The sequence below is a fragment of the Phyllobates terribilis genome, unplaced genomic scaffold (assembly GCF_046119375.1).
Source record: "Phyllobates terribilis strain yellow unplaced genomic scaffold, ASM4611937v1 Scaffold_1__5_contigs__length_1240528914, whole genome shotgun sequence".
Classification (NCBI taxonomy): domain Eukaryota; kingdom Metazoa; phylum Chordata; class Amphibia; order Anura; family Dendrobatidae; genus Phyllobates; species Phyllobates terribilis.
The window spans coordinates 265,441,879-265,455,606 of NW_027362761.1; the positions used below are offsets into that span (position 1 = coordinate 265,441,879).

Here is a 13,728-nt window from a genome sequence, read left to right on the forward strand (position 1 = left end):
AACCACAATACTCTTTAAAAGAGAAACTGTCAACAGGTTTTACTGTGTAATCAGTGCAGCATGATGTAGGGATAGAGTGCCTGATTTCAGTGATGTATCACTTACTAGGCTGTGTGTTGCTATTTCAATAAAGTCAGTGTTTTATCAGCAGGAGATTATCACTACAGGACTAGGTGTTCCACCACTGATTAGCAACTTTCTGCCAATGCACAGTGTACACAGAATTCTGCCAATCAGTGATATTGACGGTGGTATACAGGGCTCAGCATCCTGAGCACTGCTAGATCTGCAGCAGGGAAAACAGTGATTGTATCAAAATGACAGCAAACAGCCTAGTAAGTGACACATCAATGGAATCAGGGTCTCAGCCCCTAAATCATATTGCTCTCAGATTACATGGCAGAAAGCTGCTGACGGATTCCTTTTAAATATTTGCAAAAGAGAAACTTAAAGGAGTTCTCCTTTGTTCTGAAGTAGGAGAAATCCACTCCAATGCCTCCTAGATTCCCGATTGCTAGGTGTTGGTACACTCGTGCTTTATTGGCAGTACAGATCAGTGTCCAAGAAAGTGCCGCTGACCGGAAATGCGCGCTCTCCTATGCTGCTATATCAGGGTGTTTTGCTTCTGGAGCATTAGGAGAACGCGGTTGCCCATAAGTTAGCGGGATTTAGAGCTAACAGTGATTTCCAATGGCAATGCCTGCCCATCAAATTCAGCAAAAGTGACGAACTTCCTTATGCAACTTAAAGAAAGATCCAGGTTCACGGAGTAAAATTCTTCATTAGTGAATCATGTCAGCAAGATAGTGAGGTTAAAAACATGTCAAGATAACGACATGTGCACAGTCCATGACTGGGTGGTCTAGGACCAGCCCAGCTGTCAACGCGTTTCTGATGTTTCCACCCTTTGTCATGACATTTCTTATGCCAGACCGGTGTAACATTTCTTGTAAGGCACCTGGAGGTGCACGACACTGATAAGATGCGCCACATTCTTTAACTGGCATGCGCTTCTTAATGAATTCTGCACATCTTATTCCTGCATATGAAATGCCAGTCCTAATGAATCAGTGTCCAAGTGTACAGAGCGCTTATATATATATATATATATATTCATAGAAAGTTTTCTAAAATCTTAATTTTAGAGAAAAATGTGCAACCCATTTACAAGAAGAACATATGTTTGGAGTGCACGACAAGACATAGATGTATTCTTTTCCAGACAGCCTCAAAAGCAATGGAATTAAATAATTTCCTTTACCCTTCATATACCAAACTAAAAAGTCATATGTATGGGGGACTCGGGAGTAATAACATGCTAAATGAGAGATATTTTTATTATTCATGGCAATGTCCAGTGGATACCCTACAAAAACCCTCAACAGGTTGGTTTTTGCTCTTCTATGAATAACTGTTAGCAGTAAGTGAATTTCTAGACAGCCAATACTGACTTGGTAATATTGGATGCCATAGGTTACCTTCAATAGAAAATCCAGCTTGATGTTTTTGGGTTTGTCCAAAGGACTGATCATCTGAACTACCAGTAGTCATTATTTTCCCCTGTTTACTAGTGATCTGTACTTGTTTCTTTGTGATCTCTGACCTCTGTATCCTGAATTCTTTTTTTCCTATTTGCTGCTCCTCCTTCCTATGTGATATACTCCTCTCTGATGCAATATTTGCTATTCCCTTTTTCCTTTCTATTTGCAGCATTTGTCAAGTGCTCAGGAGATAAAATAAATTGATGTCATTCTTTTGTTCTTAATGAACCATAATTTCGTAGCAATATTAAGTTACATGCTGAAGGAACCTGCAGCTAGCGATTGCAACTGCTCAACAGGATTCGTTCTCCGCAGATACAACGCTGGATTCGTCTATCAACACCTAGTTATTGCAGCAGCATATTGTTTTTATGCTATTTAAGTCATTTTTTTTAAGTTCTCGCCCCCTAATCTATCATTGCACATGCTCTCATTTAAATGGCTGTCCAATAATGAACTGACAATAAAAGGACAACACAAACAACAAATCCTAAATGGGTTGTCCAAGATTATAAAAATGTGGAGACCTGTTGATTTTGCCTTTTATATCTGACATAGTAGTTCCGCTCTTATTTTCTTGGGGTGGACAACATTATAAAAACATTTCTGTTTTCTTCTTCATAAACATTGCTACAACTGTCTGTGGGTTGTGTCTGCCGCTCAGCTTTATTGATATGAATAGGTCTAAGCTAGAAACACATAACCTGTGGACAGATAGGATACTGTTTTTGGAGGACCGCAGCCATGTTTTTATAGCTTTGGACTTACCCTCTAAATGCTTTTACAGGAACTATACAATAGATGACCATACAACCTGGAATCCTATGACCACAATGGCATCTTCATGGCGCTACTAAACATCAGGGCTGGTAATTCTTTCAATGCTACTTAAAGGGAACTTGTCACCAGAAAAAACAATATTAACCTGCAGATATGCGGTTAATCTGCAGGTTAATAGCGTTACTATAATAAATCCTATAAAGAGAAGGAAATACCACAAATTTGAAAAAATAAATCCAAATACCTCAAACTCTGAATGCAAACCACAAAAGAAAGGTATAAAGGGACTACAATATTATCAAGTGTAATTCATATATTTTATTACATTCAAATACAGACAAATAAAAACAGACAACAAGACAAACAATTAAAAATGTATAAAACATAAATAAAATTCAGCTCAGGAGGGGGGAGGGGGATACTCACAATAAATATTGCACATGGATCTCCTATATAAGAGTATATATATTTATTATATGTGCCAGCCAAATTTGATTAACAGACTTGGAGTGGTGTGAAGGGGCCGGGGTATGTCTCCAATCTTACCTTTATTATCATGGTCTCCTTTGTTTGTTATATTATCTATGTAACCCCTTGTTTTGGGGCTTAGACATGACTTGATTCTCTGCAGCCAAAACCTCTTTTCTGATGGTTCCATTCTTCAAGCAGCGTTTAATTATTGTATCCTTTTTTCTATGGTATTTATACACCTGGTAATCAATTTACATATATATATTTATTGCACAATCACTTTATGTTAATTTATATATATTGATTTTTTGGTATTCTTTGGTGTTCTCTATAATATATATATTTATTTTTATTTTTTGCTGCTATTTAGAGGTGAATCATGTATATTTAATTACTATATATTCAATTACTGTTAATCAAATTTGGCTGGCACATATAATAAATATATATACTTTTTTATATAGGAGATCCATGTGCAACATTTATTGTGAGCATTTGTGGCATTTTTGGCACTTTTTTGTCAGCAGCATTCGGCTACATGCAGATGCCGGGCAGGCTAGTAACCTGCAGATTAACCCCATATCTACAGGTTTATAGCATTTATTCTGGTGACAGGTTCCCTTTAAAGCACATAATAATAATAGAACATATGGACTAGGGAGTAGGAGACATTCCCTTTAAGTAAAATAAAAACTACTAATGCATTGACCAATAATGTAAGTTACTGTTATTTCAATAGGAAGGTTTGAACATTTAATGCAAATTTTAAAAAATGTACAAATACAAAAAAAATGTAGAGTAAACCTCCTTTCAAAAATGATTTTGATACGAGTTTACAGCTGCTTGTGTGCAGAGGTCTTATAATGCAAATCCTGTTCTGTGTGTTCTGGTTCTGATACCAGATCCAAACCAGCCCTATCTTCCACCATATTTTGTATTTCCAGTATGCTATTAAAAAGCTAACAAGCTTCAAAAACTTAGCGATGCAGTAGTATCGCATTGAATTTTGCTGTGATGACGCACTTTTCTAGAGTTGATGAATTCTTTGCCTTTTTATATAACACATAAGACTCTTGTTAAAGCAGAAAGCATGCGAAGGCTTGTCTCGTATATTTTAATAAAATTTCCGTAAAAATAAATGATCGTTTTTCTACTGGAGAAAGTTGCATCGTAATAGTGATGAGCCGAAAGAAGACACATATTCATGAAGCAATGTAGTGCTAGAGTATGTGAACAAGTAAAGACAGAGTGGGAAGCAGGGCTAGGTCAGAGGTGACGCTTCAGCACATGCTGAGGCCTATCTGATTCTGCTATGAACAGGGGTTCCCTGGCAAACGAGGAGCCAGCCGTGCCAGAGAAAGAGAGCAGAGCTGTCACCACTGTGCCAGCGCCTCCCACCACAAAAAAGCAAACAGTGATTCACTGCTGAAACACACGCAGAGCCTGGAAATGCTGCAGGAATCTGAGGTCTGCAACTCACTAAACCGGATCTTACACAGAGTGAACTGGCAGGTAAGGTAATAAGGGTCATATGATGCAAACAAGGCCTCTGGATATATGCTACCTGGTAACACAACAGCCCCTGCCGATGTATACAATCGGATCAGAGAGGAACACGTCATAAGACTTTTCTCGGGATTTCGGAACGATAAAGCATAAAAATGTCCACACTTTTTCTTCCTCCATTCTCCTGTACGTGCATTAGCATTAAAATTCTATATCAAGCGGAAACGCTTAATGACCTTTAATAAAAAGCAGCTGTACACTCAGATGAACGGATGTACTTTAGGGTTATTGTTTTATTTTGCAGACTGCGGCTCATGTACGGAACTTAAGATCTGTAGAATTTCTCTTTCACATTTTCCTCTAGGAAAGTTGTTACTCTAGCTGGAGACATATGAAAGAAAACAGTCCAAGGTATAACCGGCGTGTTTCCTTCACAATATGCTCAGTTACTAAGTGGTGAATGCACTTATAGTCGAAGAAGTCAAATAAAGCAATTCAAAGAAATGCAAAAGTGTGTGCCATATGGCACTGTTTGTGTTTGCATCCATGATTTTTAGAAAGTGCATGAATTTCACCCTATTTTATCAAACAGACATGTCCACCCTTACATTTTATTGAAATTGGCTAACGGCTCCATTTTCTCTTGCTGTAAATCCTATATTGCAACGATCTAGAAAAAAACTCAAGTATCAGCAATTCACATCACTACCACAGGGTGGCCACAAATAGACACACATAGCAAATACATCTTGTGACAGAGTATTATGAAATCATGTTTGTTTGCTTGTTTGTTTTTAAGCTGATAACCTTTTGCCACAAAATTCAGGATACACTATGTTGAGTCCTGAGCAAAAGTTAGAAAGGACATATCTGTATGTTTACATATTTGCTCTTTGCAAAAAGAAAAATTTTCCCCACTGAGTGCTTCTTGCATTTAATTTTGACACAAAGGATTGACAACTTTATTTTTTATATTTTTCTGGACAGCATATGAAAAAACACAAATAGCTATTGCAGTTTTTAATGTGATCAATAAATTTCACTTTTTATATCTTTGGCTACCACTGGAGGATTTTTTTGTTTTTCTGCTATTTGTCTCCACGTCCGAGACTGGGACGGCTCTGTGCGCTGCCTAGCAGATGAAGACTGCTAATCAACGTTTGGTGAGCTGACTATTCCTTTACCCAGTATTCCCCTCTGTTTTTTGTAGATACCTATTGCCAACTGCGTCAAGAGAAGGGAAAAGAAAGCGCTGCTTGTCATGGGAGCGGGGACAAGTAAGAAGAATCAGTTTTTTTTTAATTGATATGTGAAGAGGGCCAAAATGAGGGATATTATTAATATATTGGGTCCAAATTTGGGGACATTATTCCAGGGCCACCTTCAGGACATTACTGCCCTTACTGGCTGATGGGGACCGGTGAGAAGGGGGCCCCCCTTCTCACTATGCCCCAGGGGCAGGATTCGGCTGTTTGCTCCTTAACATTCAGTTGAAATTTATTGTTGTGCAGGGCCCGCTGGATGGGGGCAGGATGGACACACATGTGGCCATGATGGGAGGACATATGGGAGCAGGATGGAGACACATGGGGCCAGGATAGGAGACATTATTACAGGAAGGTACCAGGATGTAGGCATTATTACTGTAGGGGCTAATTAAGCTATATTATTACTGCTGTGATGTATTTTATTTTTGAGGATACTGTTTTCGGTGGGAGGTCCTGTTACTGTGCAGGGCGACACTTTCACTTTGTTTATTCATCTGGCATAGTGTAGAAGTTGGGGAAAAATTGGGGAATGTGCTCTAGATAACTGTGTTATTTTCTGCAGAGATGAGTCCTGGCTGGAAGAAGTGTTGGCGATCTTACACTGGATGAAGAAGCAAAATGAAGATGAATATCTTCAACTAGAGACGTCACTGGTGAGTCAGTGTGTTACTCATGCACTTACACTAAACACTATATAGTATATACAGAGCTCCTGTGTATAATGTCACCAATGATCCCTGTATTATCTGTACACTATACACTATATACAGAGCTTCTGTGTACAATGTCACCGGTGATCCCTGTATTAACTATACACTATTCACTATATACAGAGCTTCTGTGTATAATGTCACTGGTGAGTCACTATTACTTGTACACTGACACTATACACTGTATACTATGTACAGAGCTACTGTGTATTATGGCACTTATGGCAATATTAGTATTGTGCTTTTCTATTAATGATCAGTATTGTAGTATTAAGTCACTATGTGGTGGTAATATGTAGTTTGGTCATGGTGTGGTGGTATTTTGTCCCTTGTATGTGGTATTATTCGGTCACTATGTGGTGGTAATATGTGATCTGGTCATGGTGTGGCGATATTTGTAACCTCGCATGTGGTATTATTCGGTCACAATGTGGTTGTAATATGTGGTCTGGTCATGGTGTGGTGGTATTTGTTCCTTGTATGTGATATTATTCGTTTACTATGTGGTGGTAATATGTGGTCTGTTCATGGTGTGCTGGTATTTGTTCCTTGTATGTGGTATTATTCAGTCACTATGTGGTGGTAATATACGGTCTGGTCATGATGTGACCGTATTTGTTCCTTGTATGTGATATTATGTGGTCACTATGTGGTGGTAATATGTGATCCGGCCATGGTGTGATGGTATTTGTCCCTTATTTGTGGTATTATTTGTCATTTTAAAAATATGTATGTGACACATTTGCTTAAAGAAAAGAAAAATAAACCTAAAAAGAGTATTTGATATTTTAACAAATGTTTAATAGGTTCGAGTAGGGCCCAGCCAAAAGAGTCTACCTTGTTGTGGTGGCGGCTTAACAAATCTTTTGGTCAAAACAAAAGCTGATAGCTATGTATGTGATATGGTGTTCAATGGGAGCTGTTAATGTGTGAGGATGTGGTGCATAAATGGAGTTTTTCCAAGAGTGGGCGGTGGGACTGTGGAAGGTTTGCCAGGTGGAGCCTGGGTGGAGTCTCAAGGGGGCCTGAAAATTTGGCCAGTATGAGGCCCTGAAATTCCTGGTGGCAGCCCTGATTATTACTATAAAGGGACCATAATATGGGACATCATTACTACATTATGCCAGAGTAGGGGACATTATTACTGTATGGGGGACAGTATGGGTGACATCATTACTATACCGGGACCAGAATGGGGAACATAATTACTACAGTACCTTGAAAAAATATTCATACCACATGAACTTTTCCACATTTTTTCACGTTACACCGACAAACTTAAATGCATTTTTTATTTGCATTTTATGTGATATACAACACAAAGTTGCAAGTATTTGTGAAGTGTAAAGGAAATGGTACGTGGTTTTATAAATATTTTAAAAATCTAAATCTGAAAATTGTGATGTGCATTTGTATGAGTCAATACATTGTAAGGTGACCTTTTGCTACAATTCCTGCTGCATGTCTTTTGGGGTATGTCTCTACCAGCTTAGCACATCAAGAGGCTGAAATGTTTGCTCATTCTTCTTTGCAAACTAGCTTTAGCTCAGTGAGATTGGATGATGAGCATCTGTGAACAGCAATTTTCAATTGTTGCCACAGATTCTCAATGGGATTTAGGTCTGGACTGTCCAATTTACACAAATGAATATGCTCTGATCTAAACCATTCCACTGTATGTCTGGCAGTATGTTTAGGGTCGTTGTCCTGCTTTAAGGTGAACCTATGCCCCAGTCTCAGATCTTTTGCAGCCTCGTTCAGGTTTTCCTCCAGGACTGCCCTGTATTTAAAGGTAATATGTCAGCAGGTTTTTGTTACCTCATCTGAGAGCAGCATGATGTTGGCAAAGTGAACCTGAATCCAATGATGCATCACTTAGTTTACCGGGTGCAGCCATTCTGACACAATCAGAGCTTTTAGATATAGAATGAACTAGGCTCTCAGTATACATAGACAGTGAGGTGCTTAGCTACCAGACTAGTCCGGCAATGCTAAAGGGGTTGTCCACTACTAGGACAACCGCTTCTTGATCTAAATGTTTAGCCCTGATAAAATAAAAAAGCTTATACTCACCGAGTCACCTCCCGTGCAGGCGCGGTTCCAGTGGTGTCAGCACTCGCGTTCCCGGGGCTCTCATGTGGTTGTTATGACACATGAGCCCAATCAACGCTGGTGTCACTGTCTCCACCTTTGTATGGTAAAATAATTAACAGGAAGTGAGAGAGCAGGCACAGCCCTCACTTCCTGTTAATTACTTAACCATATAAAGGCGCCGGGCTCACGTGTCATAACAACCGCATGGGAGACCCGAGAACACGAGTGCCAACACGACTGGAATGATGACGGCACGGGAAGTAAGTATAAGCTTTTTTATTTTATCAAGGCCAAGCATGGGATGTGAGAAGGGGTTGTCCAAGTAGTGGACAACTTCTTTAATCTCTTAGTGATAAATCCTTCACAGTTAGTAAACAGCAGCATGCACTTTGACAAGTGACACGTCCCTGTATTCTGTGCATCAGCCTCTATCTCCTGCTGTATTCAGATTACAAAGCAAAAACCTGCTAACAGATTCCCTTTTACTTTATACATCTTCCATCAAATCTGACCAGCTTCCCTGTCCCTGCTGAAGAAAGAAAAACCACAGCATGTTGCTGCCTACACCATGTTTGATGGTGGGGATGGTGTTTTCTGGGTGATGTGCAGTGTTAGTCTTCTGCCATGCATAACGTTTTACATTTAGCCCAAAAAAATTTTAGTTTGGTCTCATCTGACCAGAGCACCTTCTTCCTTATGTTAGCTGTGTCCCCTACATAACTTTTAGAAAACTGCAAACGGGACTTCTTATGGCTTGTTTTCAGAAATGGCTTTCTTCTTTCCACTCTTCCAGAAAACGCAGATTTATGGAATATACGACTAAGGCAATGTTTACATGTTCAGTATTTGGTCAGTATTTTACATCAGGATTTGTAAACCAAAATCAGGAGTGGAACAATCAGAGGAAAATTATAATAGAAACACGTCACCACTTCTGTATTTATCACCAACTCCTGGTTTTGGTTTACAAATACTGATGTAAAATACTCACAAAACACTGAACATGTGATCATGGCCTCATGGTTGCCTATGGAAAGATTCTCTCACCTGAGCTGTGGATCTCTGTAGCTCCTCCAGGGTGACCATGGGCCACTTGGCTGCTTCTCTAATTAGTGTTCTCCTTTCCTGGGTTGTCAGTTTAGGTGGATGTCCATGTCTTGATAGATTTGCAGTTGTGCAATACTCCTTCTATTTTTGGAAGATGGATTAAACAGTGCTCCGTGAGATGTTTAGAGCATGACCTATTTTTTTTTATTTATAAACTAACCCTACTTTATTCTTCTCCACAATTTTATCACTGACCTGTCTGGTGTGCTCCTTGGTTTTCATGATGCTGTTTGATCCCTAAAATTCTTATACAAACCTCTGGCGACTTCAGAGAACAGCTTTAGTTATATTGAGAGTAAATTACACACAGGTGGACTCAATTTACTAATTATGTAACTTCTACGGACAATTGGTCACTCAAGTTTTTATTTAGGGGTATAAGACTATAGGTGACTGAATTCAAATGCATGTCACAATTTTCAGATTTATATTTTGAAATAATTAGAAAACCATGTATCATTTCCTTTACACTTCACAAATACTTGCTGTACTGGTATATCACATAAAATCCCAATAAAATAAATTTAAGTTTGTGGGTCTATCAATGTGGAAAAGTTCACTGGGTATGAGTACCTTTTCAAGGCTCAGTATATGGAGGCTAGAAAGGTGGACAGTATGACTATATTGGAGTAGGAATGGGGAATAATATTATTGTATGAGGGCTCAAATAGAGGACATTATTATTGTATGGGGGCCAGAATGGGGGACATTATTACTGTATGAGGGCTAGAATGAGGGATATTATTAATGTATGGAGGCCAGAATCAGGGATATTTTTACTGCATTGGGGTCAGATTTAGCAGATTTAGGGATATTATTACTGTAAAAGGGTCAGAAAGAGGGACGCTATTACTATATGGGGACCAGAATAGAGGATATTATTGTATGGGGTCTGAAATGCAGAACATTATTACTGTATGGGGTCCAGTATGAGGGATATAATTACTGTATGTGGGCAAGAATGAAAGATATTGGGGCCAGAATGGGGGATATTACTACTCCATAATAGCCAGCATAGAGCACATTATTAGTGTGTTTGGTTCAAAATGGGGGATATTATTAATGTATGGGGGCCAGAGCAGGGGGATTATTACTGCACTGAGGCTAGAATGGGGAATATTATTACTGTATTGGAGCCAGAATGGAGGAAATTATTACTGTATGGAGTCCAAAATAGGGGACATTTTTGCCATATTGAGACCAGAATGGGGGACTTTGTTATAGTATTTTGTCCAGAATGGGGGACATTATTACTCCACTGGGGACAGAATATTTACTCTGTGAGGGCCTTTATTTATATATTGGGGCAAGAATGGGAGAAATTATTATTGTATGAGAGCCAGAATCAAGGACTTTAATATAATATTGAGGTCAGAATGGGGGACATTAATACTATATTTGGGACATTATTACAGTATGGATGCCAATTGAGGGGCATTATTGCATTATGTAGCCAAGATGGGGAACATTATTACTGTATAGGAGCTGAAATGGGGGACATTATTACTGTATTGGGGACAGAATGGAAGACATTTTAATGCTATATTGGGGCAGAATGGGAAACATTTTTACTATATTGGGGTGGCCAGAATGGAGGACATTATTACAGTATTGTGGCCAGAATAGGGGACATTATTACTGTATAGGGTTCAGAATGGAACATATTACTTTATGAGGATCAGATTGAGGGACATTATTACTCAACTGGAACCAGAATGGGGACGTATTTACTCTGTGGGAGTCATTTGGACATAATATCTATATTGGTGCAAGATTGGGAAACAATATTATTTTATAAGGGCCAGAATGGGGGACATTTTTATAATATTGACACCAGATTCGAGGCCATTAATCCTATATTGTGAAAAGAATGGGGGACATTATTATTTTATTGGAGATTTTTTTTTATTTCCACTAGAGATAAAATACTTAATAGTTTAACTCCTCCCTGTCCTGTGATATACTATCTCTCAGTGGCAGAGATGCACTTAATGCAAACCACTGTAATTGTACATCACAGTTATGGTGTGGGCAGTGATGATGAGATTTTGATCTGAGTCACTGATCAAAATTACACATATACTGTAAATCTATGAGGCTGTGACAATCAAGAACAGCACAAGAATGACATACAGTGCAATCTGTGTGCTGTCTGTGATTAACATGTAATGGATAGAAAAAGGTTTGCAGTTTTTTTTTCTCATACCTGAGAAATCACTGATGAAACACTGATGGTAAAAACTGAAACACGGACCAAATACTGATGTAACTCAGATCCAAAGCACTGATGAACAACGGTCTATGTTTTCAAGTATGAGAAAAATCATGGACGTCTGAATAAGGCCTTAGGTGCATACCTATGGAAGCATTATAGACAATGGATTATATTTACCCTGTGTAGAGAAATCAAAAACCTCATTGACAGCAGCCAAGGCGTGTAAGTGTGTGTTTTTCTGTGTGTGGCACTCATACTCGATATGGAATAAATTGAAGATGTTTAAAAAAATTTACTTCCATTTTTCATTATTTGCATATCATTAACATGTCTATCAAACCTGAAATTTACATATTTCCACGACTCCCTTCTTGGTATTACACTCATCAGCATTGAAATTGAAAATAGGTTTTAACAGGTTTAAATAGTAAAACTATAATCATCGAGTTTATGAAGGATCCTCACCCATATTATAAATGGCAATCCAATGAACCTATTGGTTGTCACTCTTTTGGCTTCAGCTAAATTAAACATTATGATGCATGGTTGTCAACTCTACTGAATTAACTTTTCTTAACAGCACAATTTTAATTTTTGGCAAATTAAATGTATTAAATGTGTTTTATGATATAGTGTGCCACCTACGGGGAATTGTGAAGAGACAGGTTGAGCATCACTCTCCACCTAGCATCCAGGCTCTAAAAGAAGTCATTCTTGAAGAAAGGAAAAAGATACCTGTTGCAATATGTCACCAACTTGCTCATTTCATGCCTAGAAGATTTTGTGCTGTCCTTAAAAATCATGTATGTCATGCAAAATATTAGATGTAGTAGTTGTTGATATGGAGTGTATTGATGTTATTTTTTCACTAATTGGCATAAAACTGAAGATTTTATAATGATAGTTATATTATTAACCTTACTTTCATGTTATGGGTTAAAAAATGCTTTATAAAACTCTGTTTTGTCATAATTTTGGAAATTGTTCTTATATTTAGTGAGATATTGATTAAAATCTTACTTTTTAAAAGGGGCATACTCTTTTATGCTGAGCACTGTGTATATATACATCTTAACTATAATTTTTATATCAATAATTGTCACACAATAATATAAAGCACATTTAATTTAGCCAAAATAATTATTATTATCCTCCTTGCCTCCCACAGCCAGTTTTCCTTTTTATGTGAGAAAAATATTAAGATTTGGGAGTTCTCAGTGGTTGATATCTTTTAATGGCTAACGAAAAAGATGGTAACAAATTGCAAGCTTTAAAGACTATGCAGGTCTCTTCATCAGCCATAGGGACTGTAAGATGCACTTTTTTCCTCCAAAATTTTGGAGAAAAGTGGGGGGTGCGTCTTATAGTCTGGATGTACACTTCGGCTGTGGATGGTGGTGGGTGTGGAAGGAGCGGCAGCAGCGGAGGAGCGGGGCACAGGAGGCAGAAGCTGCCTACTGCGGCTAACACTGTGCCGGCTTGGCGTGTGGAGTGCTGAATATTCTTTCTCCTTAATAACGTGCACAGTGTCAGCCACAGCCGCTGCTCCTGCAGTGGCTCGACTATCATGTGCGTTCGCTATTAAAGAGCATGAACGGTGTGGCGAGTAGTGAATATTCATGCTCTTTAATAGCGGGCACATATGATAGCCAAGCTGCGGCAGGAAGCCAGCGGCTGACACTGGGCGCACTATTAAGGAGAAGGAATATTCCCTACTCCCCATGCCCATAGTCCGGGTGTGGGGAGCAGTGAATCTTCTGGCAGCTGACCTCAGCATGTGAGGGTGCATGGCAGTAACATCATGCTCAGCTAACAGTTCTGGCAGCAGAACAGGACACAGCGCTGGAGCAGAGTGTAGGTGAGTTAGATCCTTTATTTTTTTATGTGTGCAGCGTGATGGGGATGGGGGTGCTTTGCATACCAGGATGGGGGTGCCATGTGTACCAGGATGGAGGTGCCATGCGTACCAGAATGGAGGTGCCATGCGTACCAGGATGGGGATGCCATGCATACCAGGATGGGGGTGCCTTGCATAC

General features: G+C 39.0%; 1 long non-coding RNA gene across 1 annotated transcript; it reads left to right on the forward strand.

The window, feature by feature from the left end:
• The first annotated feature begins 4,012 nt into the window (after window positions 1-4,012).
• LOC141166817 (uncharacterized) lies at window positions 4,013-12,774 on the forward strand. The gene is made up of 4 exons (XR_012251353.1): window positions 4,013-4,304; window positions 5,509-5,575; window positions 6,129-6,219; window positions 12,326-12,774. It is a non-coding gene; the product is annotated as an uncharacterized lncRNA (long non-coding RNA).
• The last annotated feature ends 954 nt before the right edge of the window (window positions 12,775-13,728 follow it).